This window comes from Pristiophorus japonicus, chromosome 15 (genome assembly GCF_044704955.1).
Source record: "Pristiophorus japonicus isolate sPriJap1 chromosome 15, sPriJap1.hap1, whole genome shotgun sequence".
NCBI classification, from domain to species: domain Eukaryota; kingdom Metazoa; phylum Chordata; class Chondrichthyes; family Pristiophoridae; genus Pristiophorus; species Pristiophorus japonicus.
In genome coordinates, this window is record NC_091991.1 from 19,327,769 (window position 1) to 19,348,287 (window position 20,519).

At 44.8% G+C, this 20,519-nt stretch overlaps 1 pseudogene; it reads right to left on the minus strand.

Annotated features, from left to right (window-relative positions):
* Positions 1–10,948: 10,948 nt before the first annotated feature.
* LOC139225981 (U2 spliceosomal RNA) lies at positions 10,949–11,150 on the minus strand (annotated as a pseudogene).
* Between the last annotated feature and the right edge of the window lie 9,369 nt (positions 11,151–20,519).

Here is a 20,519-nt window from a genome sequence, read left to right on the forward strand (position 1 = left end):
TAATGGGTCTCCACCCTCTTTTCTTCTCCCTTGCACTCAAACAATGAGTGTTCCTCAGGTGCTAGAGAGAATAATATTGGGGCCATTGTGATTTACTCCTTGAAAGCTAGAAATGGAAAAGCATTTCATTAACATAGTTAAGAGAGCACTGGGAGGAGCTACGCAGACTGGAATGTCTCAGTTTTGATCCATATATGTGCTGGGTTAGCCGTATATTCCATTACAGCGACAATAAATGTGCTATGATTTGCCTCCAACATCCTCGATCAAGAAGGGTGGAGAATCAGCCAGAGTCTAAAATCCTGATCACTATCCAGTGACTTTTGCTGGAAAAAGTGCCAATGTGAATGTCAGATGTGCACAGGATCAAAAATAACCATTTACTGAATTCATTGTCTCAGCTCAGGTTTAAAGAATGGTCACGGACCAGTTTGTTGGAAGAAGGGTGAAAATTGGAAGGGGAAGTTGATAAGGTTAATATCCATCCAATGTTATCTAATTGAAAAAGAAAGACTTGCATGTATATAACTCTTTTCATGATTTCAGGACATCCCAAAGCTCCTTACAGCCAACTAAGTACTTTTGAAGTGCAGTCACTGTTCGAATATAGCAAACACGGCAGCCAATTTGCATACAGTAAGCTGCCACAAACAGCAATGTGATAGTGACCAGGTAACCCATTTTAATGATGGTGGTTAAGGGATAAATATTGGCCAGGACACTAGGGAAAACCCCCTTACTCTTCATCGAAATAGTGCCATGGGATCTTTTACGCCAGCTGGGAATGATGATGGGGTCTTAGGTTTAACATCTCAGCCGAAAGGCGGCACCTCCGACAATGCAGCGCTCCCTCAGTCTCAGCCTGCGTTATGCGCTCAAATCTATGGAGTGGGACTTGAGCCCACTGCCTACTGACTGAGAGGTGAGAGTGCTACCACTGAAACATTGCTATCACTTAATTTGCTAGAAGTATTATTCAATGTAACCACATGGGGTATATATATTCAGTTGCTGTCAGCTGATTTATATAAGCACACTATCAATGAAAATATCTATCAGAAACTAGTTTAGCCCCTTCTACAATATGAATAAAGGGTCAAGTTGGTGGATCGAATTATATATTGATCGTGACTGATGTTTCTGGCCAGGAATGTTGCCCCCGGAAGAACCACAGTTAGTAACAGTAACTTGTTCAGCCTGAAGCTAGAAGGATCACTGCAGTAAAGTGGGTTTCTTATAAAAGTTGTTGTCACTTTGTATTACTTCAAACATTTCGCCCAGGGAGCAGATTGAAGAAAAGTAAATGTGTGCTGGCAGTCTGCGAAGCTGCTGTGTCAATCATTATACTGTAGCTTTTCATAAAATTTCATAAAATTTAAATGGTTAGCATATAGAGATAAGAGGTGACCTTAAGTGCCTAACATGTGCTACTGCTTTGTGCTTTCTATAGCTCATCCTAAAAAGTACAGTCTTCAATTATCTGAGTTAGAATAGAAAACTGTTGGAAATGAAACACTTACCTCAATCAGTTCAACAACTTCCATTACCTGAGGAGAGCCATGCATTTTGCTCATTTAGCATGAAGTTGAAAACAATGATCGTGGCAATGGGGTTTCTTTAATGATGGTTTTTAAATATTCGCTGCACAGCTTACTTTTTAGGTTAATGCTTTTCCAGGGCAGCCCTTGGAGAGGTATTATTCATTACTGTCAGTTTAGTAAACGTTCTTGGCGCATAAACATTCTTGACCTTATTAAAGATCTCCCATAGAGAGAGCTGTTGCTGGTGGTAGCCCAGACTCTTTCATTCATTCTTAGGAATGGTCCATTGCACAAATAAAAATCAGACTGTGCTGCCTCAGCACTGCTGTAGTCTTGCCTTCATTTTGAAGTACTGCTAATTGTCTTAACCAGTAACCACTGATCTGGCAATAGACCAGAGTTCTATACGATAAGCACAGCTAGTGCATTTACAAGCATTTTCAGGTTCGCACTGGCTCCTGCTGCTCAGTAATTTTTATATAATGAGTTGATTTGGGCCTGAAAGTTTAATATTCTTTCCAATATTCTGTTTAGGAGATTTCAAGAGATAGTTGATGTCAATCAAAACAACAAGGCGAATCAATTGCCATTTAGTCCTAAAGATTTAATTAAGCTCCTGTCATTTCTCTCCATGTATATTTAGCGAGCGTAACAGTTTTCAGTAATTATAAAGCTGGAATGACTTAGGACCACATAAAACTTGTTCATAAATCTCTGGAGATTGCTGCTTTGTGGTGATTGTATTGTGAACATATTAAATATGTAAATTTACTGGCTTTCTAATTTTTTAAATAACATTTTAGATGAAACACTGTAAATATTTATTTGGTAGTCATTATTTTCATTTTATAGCTAATTATACGAGGTACCAGAAAAATTCATGCAATATAATTGCAATTTTTAGGTTACAAATGACAATGCATAGGAATGATGTGCTTCTGGTCGAGCTGTGATTTATTTCATTGGTGTCACATGCAGCTTCACAGTTCAGACTATACACTGTTATTTAAGTTAATTGATTTTGTTCCCCTAATAACTGTCTCAATTGGTGTTTTTAGTTTACTGCCAGCAATCATTTACTCTGTTAAAATTATGTTGGATGTACAGAGTAGCATTAACACTGCTGAAAGTACCCTTAATGCTTGGACTGACGTATTCCACTTGGCAATAAGTGGGTTGTAAATTTACTGAGACTCTAAATATCTGTTTTGTATCCCTGCTCAAGTTAATTCAGCATCTTCAAATTGTCAGATTTAGTAACCTGTCCAAGCCAGTTCCCCTGCTGATGTCATCTGCGTTCACCATTTGAATACAAATGTTCAAGAAATCAATGGAAATAATGGCAAAAATGACGTTGATGTCATTACTCTTTTCAACTGATTTATAAAAGGATATAAATGAAAGTCACAGAATGCCTGGATTAGATCATAAAGGTGGCCAAGTTGCCCATGTGGACCTCCCTCTTGTGGACTTGTTGTACTCTGGTGCTTCTGGCTGCAGTCCAGTAATACCATTAAAAGCAGCACATCAGTTAGAACTTCTGTGCTTGTTCAAAAGTGATTTAACTGCTAACCACAAATCTTATTAAACATTTATCGTGGTCTTGAAAAACATAAAATTGCATAAAACAGGAAGAAAATTGTTCAAAATTATACATAGTGGGAAATAAAATGTGCAACATGGATGGTTGTCATAAGAACATCATGTGATATTTTGCTTAATGTGTCAGCTGTGGCTCAGTGGGTAGCAACCTTGCCTTTGAGTCAGAAGGTTGAGGTTCAAATCCCACTCCAGGAACTTGAGCACATAAACCTGGGCTGACACTCTACTGAAGTACTGAGGGAGTGCTGCACTGTCGGAGGTGTCGTCTTTCAGATGAGATGTTAAACTGAGGCCCCGTCTGATCTCTCAGGTTGACCTAAAAGATCTCATGGCACTATTTCTATGAAGAGCAAAGGAGTTATCCCCAGTGTCCTGGCCAATATTTATCCCTCAATCAACATAACAAAAAAACAGATTATCTGGTCATTATCACATTGCTGTTTGTGGGAGTTTGCTGTGTGCAAGTTGGCTGCAGTTTTTCTCACATTACAACAGTGATTACACTCCAAAAGTACTTCATTGGCTGTAAAGCACTTTGAGACATCCAATGGTCGTGAAAGGCGCTATATAAATGCAAGTTTTTCTTTTAAAGGAACAGCTCGTGGGATAGCCTTCTCTGAAGATTATCAGCAGATACCACAGCCAGTTTACATGCAATGACTGCTGCATTGCAAATATTTTCAAAGATTGTTTTCTTAAATTGTTATAATTTTTATAAAAAATAAAAAAAACCTGCAATGTGTAACTGCCAATGTGGTGATGTCATTGTGACACCAATAATATCATCGTAATTTATTTGTATAAAGGCACTTCACCATGGTGAAACTCCTTTTTTAAATAAGTATGTCATGTAATTGAATCTTAGATTGTAGAAAGAATGTGGTTTGTTTCTGAAGATTAATGCAAATTGACAGTACAAGGCTGGTGATTCAGATGATTGCTACTGTTAGCCATTTGGATAACTGAAATAACTTACTTTTAACTGGTATCCGACTAATGATAATGATATACTAACTACTGCAGATTAAATATACATAACAATAAAATTAAGCATTCACATAAAACTGTTTGTCACAATTCATTATACATCTGTTGGGCTGATTGTAGCATTGATCAAAAGAATAATTACAAATTGGTGACTGGTTAATACTGGTCAAGAGATGCTTTGGGAAAGGTGAGCTCCAGTATTTCATCCTCATTTTTAGCAAAACCTGCATGGTCTTTAATGGTTCCAAATAATCTGTGTATTAGGTGAAGAATTCTCTTGAAAAATATAAATAACACTTTACTCTGTATTTTGGTACTTATTATTCAATTCTAAAAAGAGTACAGATTAATATCTATATCGAGGTCATACAATTACCTGGTAATCAACTTAGAGTAATTTCATCCAACCATTAATCCAACAGAATAAATAAACTACAGTGTGCAAGGCACTGCTTACAGACTGGATTCAAAACGAAATAAAGTCCCCAGAAAAGAAAATTAAGAGCATATATTATTTAACAATGTGATTTTAATGTGACCTCGCCACATGATTCAGACAATGGTTATACGTCATTCAAACTTCACTCTTATGATTAGAATCATAGGATAATACACCACAGAAGATGGCCATTCGGCCCATCATGCCCGTGCTGGATCTTTCAGCGTGCCAGTTAGTTAGTCTCACTCGCGTGGTCTCTCTCCCTGGCCTTGCAAATATTTCCTTAATGTTTATCACATCTGATTATTCCCATTTTCTCCAGGTTTTGATCTCTGAACATATAAAAACACGTAGGTATCCATTATCTTCGATATAAAATACGATTATAGCAGTGGTGTTACAGTATGCATCGCTCATAAGGAATGCTTGATAGTGTCAGATGGTTCAGAAGAAAGGGAGGAAGTAATTTAAAGAAAGCTAGGAAAAATTGAATGAAATTGGCTGGAATTTTCTGCAGGTAGGTGGGGGGGCTTCCGAGGCCCAAGGCCAGGTTTTCCGCAGGCCATGCCGACTTTAATGGCAGGGCTTGATTTGCATGTGAGGCCTTGGTTTCCCGCCCGCAGCCAGCCAGATTGAGAGGCTGGATGTGGACAGTTAGGCCTGCATCTGCAGACAGGGCACGAGGGTTCAGTCCGGGGAAAGGATTGGGCGGAGTCTGTTGGGGAGCACGGGGTGGGGGTGGGTGGGGATCGCGGAGTGGGGTTGGGATCACGGGGGAGCTCGGTCGGGGATTTGGGGGGGGTCTCGGTCGGGGACTGTGGGGGCAGCCAGGGATCATGGAGAGGGGGTCAGCTCGAGGATCAGGAATCGGCTGGAGGGGGGAGCGAGGGAGTGGTGGTCAGCTGGGAATTGGTAATGGGGAGCGAGAGAGGATGGGGGCCAGCTCCCAGAGGATTGTGGCCAGCCTCAGCATCATCGTGGGGTGGGGGAGGCCCCATGGTGCGGATTGGAGGCCCGGGGGGGGGAGGGTCTCCAATCACGAGGGGTGGGTTAGGTAGGGACTCTGGATCCAAGAGGTAGGTATAAAGTCACTTACCTCTTGGCTGCAACAGTTCTGCCTCACTTTACTTGCCAGATTTCACGGATTGTGTGAAACTGGTCCACATGCAGCTAAGTTCAAAATTGAGGTTAAAAAGGAGGCTTCTAGCCTCATTATAATATTTAAATTGACGTTCCGCCCCTGTCCTGCTGCCGTCCCACCGCCATTATACCCAGAAATGGGCGGGTTGGAGGTGGGACCAGGTCAGTAATCCCATTTTTTATATTTTAACTGCCCCCACGCTCCAAACCTACACATTTTTTGGGGGGAAAATTTTGGTATTCTTTATAAAATTATCAAGAGAATGAGAATGTATATAGATACTGCATGGTAGGCCTCAGTATTGACTGGCACAAGCCTGGATTTCATAGTTTTCACTCCTTTCTAAGATTCGTTCACAGAGAAAGTTCTGGAGAAAATAAGAATCTAACAGTTAACTGAAAATGAATGTGCTTTTCCCATTAAAATGTTCTGAATACGGTAATATCATGCAATTGTTACATTTTGAAGTTTCACTGCCGCTATTTTCCTCATGCTGTGTGTGTCAGATCACACCTGTGGGCACAGCGTGCCTTGATCTGTCCAAATCAAGGTAACGTCCAGCAATGAGAAGACTTTGGGGTGGGTAACACCCTATTTTGGAGATTAGGAAGTGGGCTACCCAGGAATGTGTCAGTATTTGAAAGGGGATTCCCAAGTGTGTATCACTGAGCAGGATTTAGGATTGCAGAGATCTGGTGGAACCAGGGCCCACCAAAAACGTTGGTTCACAAACCTCATTCGCTGCGGCACCTCCTCAGGCATAATCGTTTTGGGCCTCAGATCCCTTTATGTTAATCTTCACATGGTAGTTTGTTTCTAACCTTCCACTGAATTTCTCTGGTCTATTTATCTCTCTCCGATTGCTCCAGATGGACTATTTAATTTGAGCATGAAAGGCTGAGAGATGCTCTTCAAGCAACTACCACCACAAATCACGATCATTCTGGGCAGCTTCTCTGGCGAGTACTGAAGGGCACCTCCATACCTATCTCAGCATCTGAAGCGCATCTTCAACACTCCAATGGCCTGATGGAGGTTTAGCACTCCTGCGCCTCATTGTTAGAGTTCTTCACAGGTGCCATGGGCCAGGTTTGAAGGGGGTGTCCCTTTGTCTCCTGCGAGCCAGCCCTTAAGCCTTCTTCCTGGAATGAAAAGTTGGAGTATTGGCCTGCCGCAGTATGACAGCTCCTGCAGACCTGCACGGACCTCTTCTTGCCGCCGCACACCAGCTGCGCATTGATGGACAATGATCCCTTGCGGTTTGTGAACCTCGAGGTTTTCAGTCTTCTGCCGCCCCTGTTAGTCACCTGGAGGGGCGGCAGTGGTGGCGGTAAGCACTTCTGGACGGGCGACCAGCTTCCAGCCGGGGCATTCGGTGCCAGTTTCGAGGGGGCGCGGAGCATTACCAGAAGTGGCGAGCCGGTGTGCAATGCCCCTGGTTGCGACACCGGCTCAATTTTTGGCTGCTGCCGACCCGTAGAGCGGCCTGCTGGAAAGCGCCTGTGAAAGCGGGCGGTCTGAGCTGTAGCGGCCGCAATGAGGTCAGTAATGTCGGCCTCAGGTAAGTGTGATTGGGGTTTTTTTTGCGATTTATGTTGTGGTGGCATGAGTTATGTATTAGGAATGTTTTTGACGGGGTTTTTTCAGTTTGTTTTTTCTCTCCCCAGACCTCTCTTAGGGTGCTCCGAGGCCGGCTGTTGAGCTCGGGGTTTTCGATTGCTCAGCCGGCCTAGTGCCCTAAAAGCGGTGTGCAGCGCCTCCTTAGCGCTCCGCTCCACACTCAGGGCTCAGCTGATGAATTTTGCGGCGGCAGACACAATCCATTTGCCGCCGCAAAATTTACCGCTCCGCCCGGGACAACACCGCAACAGAGGCGCGACTGAATTTCGCACCCCTGGTTGCTGTGGTGATGCTCAGATTGCCACCTGTGTGCAATCGATGGCACCTTGTATCTGGGGTATCCGGCTGGAGGGGCAAATCCAAGTGGTCACTCATTCTAGCTATTGCCATCACAGGGGAAGTTGAAATACCTCCCAGCCCTGGCAAACAATCCATCCATCACCCTGCCTTATACATTTATGTGCAGCCTGGGAGATCCTGGTCTTCGGTTGTGCCCTGGAAGCAACCAGAGGCAAAAACGTGAGGGTTGTGGACCATTTTCACAAGCACTAGTAATGCGCGGCCAGCAGAGAACAGGTCTTCCTGTATGAGGCCGCAGGTGTCTGCCACCACCTGACGTGACAACCTCAGCGTACAGAAGCACTGCTCATCCGAGCGGTCAAGTATGCTGGGCCTCTGTCTGTAAACCCTGTGCCATGGTTAGTGCCTCCTATGACCAGAGCTCCTCTCCTGTGCATTTACCTCCTGTGCACCTCACTTCTGTGCACCTCCCTCCTGTGCACCTCCCTCCTGCGCCCCTCTCTCCTGTGCCCCTCCATCCTGTGCCCCTCTCTCCTGTGCACCTCCCTCCTGTACCCCTCTCTCCTGTGCCCCTCCATCCTGTGCCTCTCTCTCCTGTGCACCTCCCTCCTGTACCCCTCTCTCCTGTGCCCCTCCATCCTCTGCACCACCCTCCTGTGCATTTACCTCCTGTGCACCTCACTTCTGTGCCCCTCTCTCCTGTGCACCTCCATCCTGTGCCCCTCTCTCTTGTACACCTCCCTCCTGTACATCTCCCTCCTTCCTGTGCACGTGCTGATCCCACCACATGATGGGCACATCGTCACTGCTGTGGATAATGATGGGCTTCCTCTTCTGACGTGGGGTCAAACACATCCAACGTGCCTCCCATCCTGATTTTATCTATTTGAAATCAGCGAAAAAAAAGCTGTACCCACACAAGAACTCTCTGCCAAACATTTGCCAGAGGGAACTGAGACACCAGCAACAATAAGTGAGTTTTGATTCTGATGGGACAATGACAAGTTTAAATACCCAGCTGAACCGTTGCTTAAACTTGCCTTGGTTCCCTGGTCAGTTTCCAGAGCCCAAGGAAACCCCTGCTGCTCAAGTAAAATTAAAAACACTTTGTAAAGACCTAATTAATGTCTGCTAAAGATATTAATTGGCTCGCATTTAATTATGAAATTCCTGACTGGCATGTAGATTCCTCGCCGACATCGAAATGCGGCTCCGTTAAACCTCGAACTGGAGCCGGGTTGCACTCTCACTCTAAAAATCAAAACATTTCTCCCCCTACCAACCCACTGGTTCTTGGGGGTTAAATTCCCCCCCTTCCCCATGTTACCAGGATTACATTCAGAGGTTAACTGAAACTACTTCCCCTAATTTCATCAAAATGCTTGACCATACAGTTTCATTTTTAATAGTCTCTTGGCTTTGATTTTCTATGGGCTTCCAATATTTCAAAGTTGAATTTAGGATTTATTTTTGACTGGTAACAGCCGACATCGTTGCCTGAAATTGGCCCAGATTTTGCAGTCAGCAGCAAAGTGGTGCTGCTCCCCGCTGACCTTGAAGAAAGGCGCCCACAGAGATCTAGCGATCTAGCGATCTATGTGGCATCAATTTCACCTCTCACGATGTTAATTTGAATCTGACGCCAAGTCTAAGGGAACCCCAGCATCCAGCAACAGGGATGTCATCAAGCTGGGTAAACAGCCAATCACGTTGAAAAATTCTCTCTGACAGCAAACCAGGAAGTAAAATGCATTGATTTTCCTTCACTTTTTAATCATTTTACAGAGAGCGAAATAAAGATTGGGACATATACATGGGATTAAGGTAGAAGCTGAAATATAAACAAAGTTTAAACAAATTATAAAAATACCATGGAATTTTTATCATAACGGAAAAATTTGACATTCCACAAATATAAGCTTAGTTTTTTAGGAGCAGAACAGGTGTTTAGCAGTAAATATGACTCAATATGGCATTAAAAGCCCAGTTACACCTCATTCAACAAGACTTAACTATTTATGGGTTTTTTAAGTGTGATATTCAAGCGTAAGTGTTTAAGTTCTCATCAGTTCAGTGATTTGAATTGATTGCCAGCTGTGAGAAGTTCAACAGTGGAGCATGTGGAGGAGCAGCAAATGACTGACAGCAGCGTCTGGATTTCCGCGTTTAACTGCACTTGTGCAAGCTCCAGAAACTGCTGTCAGATTCACAGTTGCAATGACGGTGAATGCTGACAGTTTCACCGTCATTACAACTAAAAATTCTGGACCATGATTATGATGTCTTATTTAATAAATGCTTGCGTCTAATTATTTCATTTGTGGGATGATTTAGTTTGTTCTAAATGCTACATATTTAACATTTTTTGCTGGACTATGTGTACTGTGTCATGCTGCTTTAGAACTGTTGCTTGAGTTTTTTTCCTCAGGCATTATAACACGGTGAAAAATGACTCTGGACATTGTTGACTAATGCAACACTTCCTTTAATCGGAAATACCAGTGGAAAGACATTGCTTCCGTGCACTCTCTAGTTCCTTGACAAAGATTTGACAGGGTTTTTATAGTGTCCTAACCGATCAGGCATTCAATTAACTTGTCAAGTCGTTTGAGAGAACTGGCCAATCAAGTATCTTGAAACCAAAAAATTATTTGCTATAATAAAACTCTTAAATCAGCCCCTGTTATTAAATTTTAGGGCAAAGAAACAGGCTAATTTATCAACGTAATTAGTACCTTTCACTTTCTTCACCACTAAACCATACAATCAATAAAAAAAGACGTTTGTTATACACCACCAGTTGAGTCTATATCAGCATACTTTCCATTTATGTTGCCTTAAAGCTCACACAGATAATAGTAATTTCAAAGCAAGGAGCCTACCATTAATGTTCACCCATTCCCGTCCTGATATAGAATCCATAAACGTGATATATGGGTGACTTATGAAACGCAACTGTCTTGGCTCAATATTTAATGTCCAGTTTCCTTAATCTTTTCACTACTGAATGCAATATTCATATCATTATATACGACTGAGACAGATGTACCTTGGGATTTTTTTATGCTGTTCGAGCTTCTGGACTAAGTACCTAAATGGGTTTGAATCAGTCCTCAGTCATTGTCCTTTGTGTTGTGTATTCTGTGATGCCTTTTGCAGAAACAAAGAGATTTTTTTTTAAAAATGTTTTATTCGTTGCCAATCTTTCCAATTCTTTGTCAGATCAACTTGTCAGATCATAAACGCCAAAGGTCACCTTGCGCACATCAAGGATCACTTTGCGCCAATGATTTTGCTCTTAGCCAAAAGGCCTAGAGCCAAAGCTGCACCGTTCCTGGAAGTACTGCAATACCAGGTTCATGCCATAGAGGTGGACGGGGCAGGCCCCCCCACCCACCTCCTATTTCCAAAAAGCATAGGAGAACCACCTTCCTGATCCAGGGAGAACCACTTTCTGGTCATGGTTACTCCCCTGTCAGGTCAGTTACGCATGATCTTAGCCAAAAGGCCGAGAAACAAAGAGATTTTTTTAATTTTTTTAATTTTTCGTTGTCAATCTTTCCAATTCTTTGTCAAATCACAAACGCCAGAGGTCACCTTGCACACATCAAGGATCACTCTGCGCCAATGCTCTTAGCCAAAAGGCCGAGAGCCACTGCACCGTTCCTGGAAGTACTGCAATACCAGGTTCGTGCCATGGAGGTGGATGGGTCAGGCCCCCCACACACCTCCGTGGAGGTGGATGGGTCAATCCACCCCACCCACCTCCTATTTCCAAAAAGCATAGGAGAACCACCTTCCTGATCCAGGGAGAACCACTTTGGGGTCATGGTTACTCCCCTGTCAGGTCAGTTACGCATGATCTTAGCCAAACAAAGAGATACCAAGCAACAAGGAGCAGCTCAAGTGTGCTGTCAATCAAAGACTTAACACCAAATGGACATTGCATTATTTCAATGTTAATCGTGTTTTATTCAGCATGGTCTGCTGAGACGATTCTCTAAGTTACAAAAGCAGAATATTGTAAAGCAATTTAAGAAAAATGTGCACATATCATAAGAAGGAATTTTGTGTGTTCCTCCTGTGTACTAAAAAGCATTGCAATGGAGGTGTCCTTTTTTGCATAACATGTTAAATCAATGCTCCTTCACGTGAATGGGAAAGATCCCATGGCAATATAGGAAGCAAATTAAAGAGTCCTCCTCGTATCCTGACCAACATTCCTCCATCAATCAACATCATTAAAAGCAGATGAACTGAAACATTGCCCTGAAACAGATGTTGACAGATCTGCGGAGTGTTTCCAGCACTTTCTGATTTTATTTCAGATTTCCAGCATCTGCAGTATTTTGCTTTTGCTGTCATTCAGTTCATTTCCTGTGTGTGGAATCTTGCTGTTTGCAAACTGGCTGCTGTATTTTCCTTCATAGCAGGTTGTGAAGGGTTTGGGACATTCTGAGGACATGCTAAGGTACTATACATATGCAGCAGTTAGTTAGTTCTTTCTTTTGATATTTGATGTACACTAGTTTGGCTCAGCCTTGGCTTAATTCGTAGCACACTTGCCCCTGAGTCAGAAGGTTGCAGGTCCACACCCCACTCCAGAGGCTTGAACACATAATCTAGGTTGACATTTCAGTGTAGTACTGAGGGAGTGCTGCACTGTCAGAGGTGCTGTCTATTGGATGAGATATTAAATTCAGGCCCCACCTTCCCTCTCATGCGGACTTAAAAGATCCCCAGTCTCCTAACCAATATTTAGCTGTCAACCAACATCACTAAAAACAGATTATCTGGCCATTCAGCTCATTGCTGTTTGTGGGATCTTTCTGTGCATTACAACAGTAACTAGGGGCTAGATTTTACACTTCTGTGCAAATCGCCCAAAAATGGGCGGTATTTCTGGCGTGGGCAGTAAAAATGGGTTTTCAGATCGCCGACTTGTCACTCATTCACAAAGCTTCTGGTCTCCATTTTTGAAATTGGGCATTACCGCGAGTGATATGAAATGGGCGGTAGCATTAAATCTCTCTGACCTTCTACTTTAAGTGTCGCCGTCCATAGCAATGGCATGGCAATGCTTGATTCCCACGATTCAGGAAGTCAAGGGTCATCATGACATGCGGAGAAGAGGAGACAGATCGAGAGGGAGCTGAGAGGGAGTGAAGGCATGTGTGGGTGTGATGTGGCTGCTTTGGGAGGAAGGAAGGAGAGTATCGAGCTTTAAGCAAATTGGGAAAAAAAATTAGCAGTCACCAGCCAGATATTTGCCCAAATTTGGCCGATAATGGAGAGAGAGGAGGAGGTGACACAGCACACTGTGGAGACTGGTGCTGGTGAGAGCAGTGAGCTGGGAGAGGAGCACATTGGAGGAGCAAAAGAGCGAGGAGGTTCTCGGATGATGCAAATGCCTCTCTCCTGCAGGAGGTCGAGTCACGCTGGGGTGATTTGACCCAGGGAGGGCCTGGGAAGCCCACCCTAAAGGCCTACCAGAAGATATGGGCCAAGATAGCAGAGGTGGTCTCATCAGCAACCAACGAGGTACGTGAGGGCAACTAATGCCGCAAATGATGGAATGACCTTGTCGGATCCGCAAGAGTAAGTATTACATTTATTTACATGTACTTATGTATTTATATAATTTGATTTGTAAGAGTCATGAGTGACTATCATCAGATGTGAGGTCTTTCACTTTTACCGGGAATGTTGTACTCAAAGCCTGCGGTCACAAATAATAATTATCATAATAATCATGATTACATTTGTCGGTTATGCATTGTCTCTCTGAGAGTACCTAGCAATGATATCACGCAATGATCTCATGCCATGTCATCCTGTCACCTTTTGCATAAGAAGCTATCGACAATGAGGTCCATGCAGAGGCAAACAGGTGGGGGGCCACCAGTCCCCAGCGACATCACTGAGATGGAGGAGCGGGTGCTCACATTCGTGGGGAAGCACCCCAGGACAGCCATGGAAGCATCTGCAGACCCTGAGGTGATGCGACGTGAGTAAAGTTTACACTATTGTGTGATGTAAAGTCAATAGATGCCACACCCACTGATATCCGAACAATCATATATGATAGATGATTTCTAAAATCGTCATAGAAATAATGCTGGCCTAATGAAAATCATTGCAATGCAGAATGTGTTGATGGTCATGAAATGTGATGTCTGTGATGATTTTGATAGCGTTGGTACTTTTGTCATGCATATGCTATGTGCAGCGCTAGAATCACCTTGTGACCTTAGCACCCCCTTCTCCTCTAATAACCTCATTTGTGTTTTGCAGCTCAGCCAGCAATGTGGCCCCAGGTAAGACCACAGAGGCCAGAAGATGGGGGCGCGGGGCCGGACTCACCGGACGATCCTACGTCTGGTGCTGAGGAGCTCTGATTCTCGCCCGCCAATCCGCTGGGTCTGTTCTCCACGGATGAGAGCACATCGAGGAACCTGCATCGCAATGCTCCAGAAGCCATTCCACCCCAAGGCCATCTAGTGCTCCTCCGATCATTCACACCTCCACTCTGGAGGTACCGGGCCCAAGCACCTCATCACAGGGCACCCCATTTGTCCCCAGGACGTTACCAACCCTGCGGAGGTTTCGTGGACGCGGCAGGTCTGGTCCACGAGCACCACATGAGAGCGGAGAGATGGGACAGTTGTCCAGGAGGACTGTAGACATTGGTGACGAGCTCCTCGATGCATTGGGGGGCATATCCCAACAGCTGGCCACCATGACTGAGTACATTCCGCGGATAGCGGAGGCCCTGGAGGCGATAGCCAGGAACACTGCTGCCACAGGCCTCCCAGTGGTCCCCGAGCGCGGCACTCCACCCCTAGGTTCCGCACCACCACTGCGAACGACAGATGAGAATAAGAACCAAGATCCTGCTTCTGCATCAAAGAATGTTCCCCCCTTGGCACCCCCGCTCCCATATGCGTCCAACCACCTCCTCTGCCTTCATCCCCCCCAATGAGGCACCGCCTGAGGAGCTCCTCGGCCAGGAGGCATGGAGTGAGGAGGGGAAGGGGTAGAGGTGGTGAGACGAAGGGGAGGGGGTAAGGAAAATGAGGTGCATGTCCGCAGGTGATGGCTGTGTTATATCTCCATCTGTATGCAATTTGTTGTAATGTATGGGGGGAGGGGGCCACCCTCCTGCTTTGCATTTGTATTCTGTGTTGCTGGACATGTTGACCATTTGATTGATGTCAATGGTCGAAAAAGTGGGGTGGGGGCTGGGGTGGGGTGTTTTTGCCTGTGATACTTATGATTTCAGACCAATGGTCATATAAAAAACATTTTATTCAACATAACCTTGTTGTGCATTGTCTCGGATAGCTGGACCGTTACACATTGGTGATTCCTTAACATGAAAGGGTTAAATAAAACTTAACTTCAATCAACGTAAACTTTAACTGGCACCAAGGTGATGCCCACCATTCATGTCTAATCTGCACACACACAGCAGTGTGTCAGCGTTGTCACTCACAACAACATTCTTTCAGGCAAATCGTTCAGTTATGAGCTCCTGACGTAAGAGTCTTGCAGCTATGTAGCCACCACGGGCCCTTTCCAGCGGTCTAGAGGGGGGCGTGGGCATGGTTACATAGTCAGCCTGATTTTCTGGCCCTCGGTCAGCTTCCAACCCCTCATCCGCCTTTTCCTCTCTCTCCTGAGGTGGATCATCAGTCCCTCTGGCAATTCTTGTCCCCTCCTGATAGCCAGGTTGTGCAGCATGGAGCCCACGACCATGAATTTAGCTACTTGCTCAGGGTTATAGTGTAGCTCCCCTCCTGAGTGCTCCAGGCATCTCAAGCGCTGTTTAAGCAGTTATTGTTTCCTGGACCAGATTGCGTGTGTCTTTGTGGTTCTGGTTGTATCGCTTCTCGGCCTCAAAGTGGGTGTCATGCAGGGGGGTCATCAGCCAGGTGGCTAGGCCATATCGGTTATCACCAAGCATCCAGCATTATCCTTGTGGCTGACTTTTAAATATGTCAGAGACAGCGCTCTCATGCAGAATGTGGGCCTCATCGAAGCTGCCCAGACATTTGGCATTCACTGCCATTATGATCTGGTTGTGGTGGACAACTAGTTGGACCTTCAAGGAGTGAAATCCTTTTCTGTTACGAAAAAGCTCTGGGTCCAGAGAAGGTGGCGATGTGAGTGCACTGTTTTGCTCCCTGCTCCCTGGGGAACTTAGCAATACGGTAGAATGCTCCAGCCCTGTCAGTCTGAGCCTCCATGGTCATGGGGAAGCTGATAAAGTCCATCCTACGCACGTAGAGGGCCTCCATGACCTGTGACCTGTCTAATGCAGCGGTGACGGGCATGGTGAGACAGAGGGAAAATCTGAACCGCGAAGGTCTGAAAGGAACCGGACATGGAGAAAGACAGTGCCGCGGTGACCTTGACCTTGACCGACAGTGATGTCCTGATGGCAGGCTGCATATGTGGCCCGATGAACTTGCATATTTCATTAATGACCACCTTGTGGAAGTGCAGTCTCCGAAGGCAGGTGTGCTCGGACACGTCGAGGCAAGACCTCGTCTCCCTGTAAGTGTGGCGTGTGTATGGTCTGGACCTCCTCCTCATTCTGATACATCTTAAATCGGACACATAATGTTGTGCATTAGTCATTGAGCCATTTGCACTCTGCAGCATTTGCGTATTAATCGATGCATGCTGAGAAATGGCTGGCCCCATTCCAATAAAAGTATAATAGCGATTGACCAGAAGCAATAATTTCCTCACTAAAATACACCTACAGTAAACCCCAATCATCCAGGGTCTGAAAATGTGTCTGTTGAGATGGTCATTTCACCTGAAAAGAAGTCAAGAGTCAATCCAAACTCCCCTGGTTGAAGCAGCCTTTTGAATGAAGCGACCTGCGATTTAAAAAATGGCGCCCATACCGCTGTGATTTATTCAGAAGAGTTCCACTTTTTCTGAGCGGTCTTTTGGGCGACTGATATTGTGGGCGAGGTGTGTGCAAGGTGGTGAAATTGAGGCTGGGCGATCTCCTGGGCGTTAATTTCGGCAAATGTGATCTTTACGACAAAAAAAAGTGGCCGGTCGGTATTATTGAATCTCAGCGTTAATTATGTGTAGAAAGTAACGTTGGGCGATATTATGGATGTTGGTTTCGCCCATTCTGATGATTCCGTCCCAAAAAAGTGGACGGGCGGTATTATTTTTTCCTGGCATTACGCACATGGGGAAAGTAATGCTCGGCGATAAGCGTCCGAAAAATGGGCATAAGTTTCCATTTTGTGGCTAAATGAGTGATATCTGAGTGTTATACCTCATTTCAGTGGTAAAATGGACGTTAAGTGGTCGTTATGCATGCAAAAGAAGTGTAAAATCTAGCCCCACATCTCAAAAGTACTTAATTGGCTGTGAAGCACTTTGGGACATCCTGAGGTCATGAAAGGCTTATATAAAATGTAATTATTTATTTTTGCCATTGGCTAGACTACATTGAACTCCCATATATTATATTAATACTCTTAATGACTTTTATATAATTTATTTTAAATTAAACTGTGTACTATGCTGCAAATTTTTTGAATTCATCCCTGAAATTCTGTTTACAGTAAATTCCTAATTGTAACTGGCCCATCGAGAGATGTGGTGAATGAAGAGCCAATAAGGGAAGGGGAGGTTCCAGAAGGTGGGTTAAATACTTTCCATCTCACAAGCCAATTAGAGCAAAGTACAGGCAGGCATAGCAACATAAATCACCGAACTACCCTCTCCGGGGTAAGGTAACATAGTGGTTATGTTACTAGACCAGTAATCCAGAGGCCTGAACTAATGATCCAGAGACATGACTTCAACGGCAGCTGTGGAATTTAAATTCAGTTCATTAAATAAATCTGGAAATTAAAAAAAGCTAGTATCAGTAATGGTGACCATGAAATTATTGCATTTTCATAAAAACCCATCTGGTTCACTAATGTCCTATAGGGAATCAAATCTGCTGTCCTTACCCGATCTGGCCTATATGTGACTCCAGACTCACAGCAATGTGGTTGACTCTTAATTGCCTTCTGAAATGGCCCAGCGAGACACTCAGTTGCACCAAGCCGCTACAAAGGAGTACCTTCACTGCAGCGGTTCAAGAGAGGCGCCTCACCACCACCTTCTCAAGGACAATTGGGGATGGGCAATAAATGCTGGCCTTGCCAGCGACGCCCATATCCCCTGAACAAATAATTTTTAACCAGTTGAGAAATGGCAAGCAGGTGCAGGAGGATTGGGGAATCTAAGAACACCAAAAATAAGTTACAAATGGGGAGGAGGATATTTAATTTCATTATGCTACACTTATTGTTCATGTTGTACAATGAGGATACAACAACAACTTGCATTCATCACCATCATCATCATAGGCAGTCCCTCGAAATCGAAGAAGACTTGCTTCCACTCCAAAAATGAGTTCTTAGGTGACTGGACAATCCAATACGGGAATTACAGTCTCTGTCTTAGGTGAAGGAAAGGATGGTTGGGACTGGTTTGATGCACGCTCTTTCCGCTGCCTGCACTTGTTTTCTGCAGGCTCTCGGCGACGAGACTCAAGGTGCTCAGCGCCGTCCCAGATGCTCTTCCTCCGCTTTGGGTGGTCTTTGGCCAGGGACTCCCAGGTGTCGGTGGGGATGTTGCACTTTATCAAGGAGGCTTTGAGGGTGTCCTTGAAATGTTTCCTCTGCCCACCTTGGGCCCATCTGCCATGTAGGAGTTCCGAGTAGAGCGCTTGCTTTGGGAGTCTTGTGTCAGGCATGTGAACAATGTGGCCCACCCAGCAGAGCTGGTCGAGTGTGGTCAGTGCCTCGATGCTGGGGTTGTTGGCCTGGTCAAGGACGCTAACGTTGGTGCGTCTGTCCTCCCAGGGGACTTGCAGGATCTTGCGGAAACGTCGTTGGTGGTATTTCTCCAGCGATTTGTGGTGTCTGCTGTATATGGTCCGTGGCTCTGAGCCATACAGGAGGGTGGGTATCACTACCGCCGTGTAGACCATGAGCTTGGTGGAAGATTTGAGGGCCTGGTCTTCGAGCAATCTTTTACTTACATTAGTAGAGCACCATTAATGTAAAAAATTGCAAGGCACTTCACAAGAACATTATCAAACAAAATTTGAAACTGAGCCACAGAAGGAGGTATTAGGACAGGTGACTAAAACTCAATCAATGAAGTAACTTTTAAGGAGCATCTAAAGGAAGAGAGAGAGATGGAGAGATTTAGAAAGGGAATTCTAGAGGTCAGGGTCTCGGCAGCTGAAGGCACGGACACCAATGGTGGAGCAATGAAAATTGGGGATGCGCAAAAGGCCAGAATTGGAGGAGTGCAGAGATCTTGATGGGTTGTACAGCTGGAGGAGGTTACAGAGATAGGATGGAGCGAGGCCACGGAGCAATTTGAAAACAAGGATGAAACAAAGCTAAATTTAAAAGGGCAATCTCTGTGAGGTCTTCCGATCTGAATTTGTTTTTCTTGTTTTCCATTTTATATACTTTGCAACTGATTTGGTGATAAATAACATTATACTGTTTTCACTTGCCCGTGTTATAATGATTTATGATGCATTTTATAGAAAATGTGATCTAGAGATAAGTTCAATTTTCTTACTCAATCTATACAAGATGAAGGCTTCTGAAATTTTGGATATGCTTCACAATATCTGAAAATATGTTTAACCAATAACGCAATAAATGAGATATCTTTACAATTTTAATTCAAACAAAACTTAGTTTCATCATTCATGACATCATTATTACTTATTTTCTTTTTAAAATATACCCAAATATTCTTAAGCTGTCTGCATGATATAGTGGCCCTGAAGCACCATCACCATGGCAATACATTATTTATTAATATGGAAATTGTTGACTCAACCTAGTGCCGGATGTAGAATCAAAGGGCCCAAGTTTCCACATGATTCGCGCCTGACTTTTAGGAGCAACTGGTGGAGAACGGACTATTTTAGAAATCGCAATTCTCCACATTTGTTTTCTGCAGTTCTAGTCAGTAGAACAGTTCTCGTTTAGAACAGAATTTTTTCTTCAAAAGGGGGCGTGTCGGCCACTGACGCCTGATTTGAAAGTTTCCACAGTGAAAATGTACTCCAAACTAAAGTAGAATGGCGCCAGTGAATATTTTTGTAGAACTGAAAAAACCTGTTCTACACATTAAAAAATCAGGCGCAGGTTACAAATTAGGCGTCCAGAACGAGGTGGGGGGGAAGGGAACTCATTAAATTCGACAATAAATCCTTATTTATACTTCTACAAATATTATACAAATAAATCCAACCTGAATAAACATTTATAAGCCAAGAAAAGATTAAATAAACCATCTTCCTACCTGTGTGAAAGTGCTTCAGCCAGGAGAATTCTGCAGCTGTTCGTGCTGCTGAGCGAGAGAGGGAGGGAGGGGAGAGAGGGAGGGAGGGAGAGAGGGAGGGGGGGGAAGAGAGGGAGGGGGGGGGAAGAGAGGGAGGGGGGGAAGAGAGGGATGGAGGGGGGTAAGAGAGGGAGGGAGGGGGGGAAGAGAGGGAGGGGGGGGAAGAGAGGGAGGGGGGAGAGGGAAGAGAGGGAGGGGGGGGGGAGAGAGGGAGGGGGGGGGGGGGAAGAGAGGGAGGGGGGAAGAGAGGGAGGGGGGGGAAGAGAGGGAGGGAGAGGGGGGAAGAGAGGGAGGGAGAGGGGGGGGGAAGAGAGGGAGGGAGGGGAGGGAGGGAGGGGAGGGAGGGGAAGAGAGGGAGGGAGGGGGGGAAGAGAGGGAGGGAGGGGGGAAGAGAGGGAGGAAGGGGGAAGAGAGGGAGGGAGGGGGGAAGAGAGGGAGGGAGGGGGGAAAGAGAGGGAGGGAGGGGGGGAAAGAGAGGGAGGGA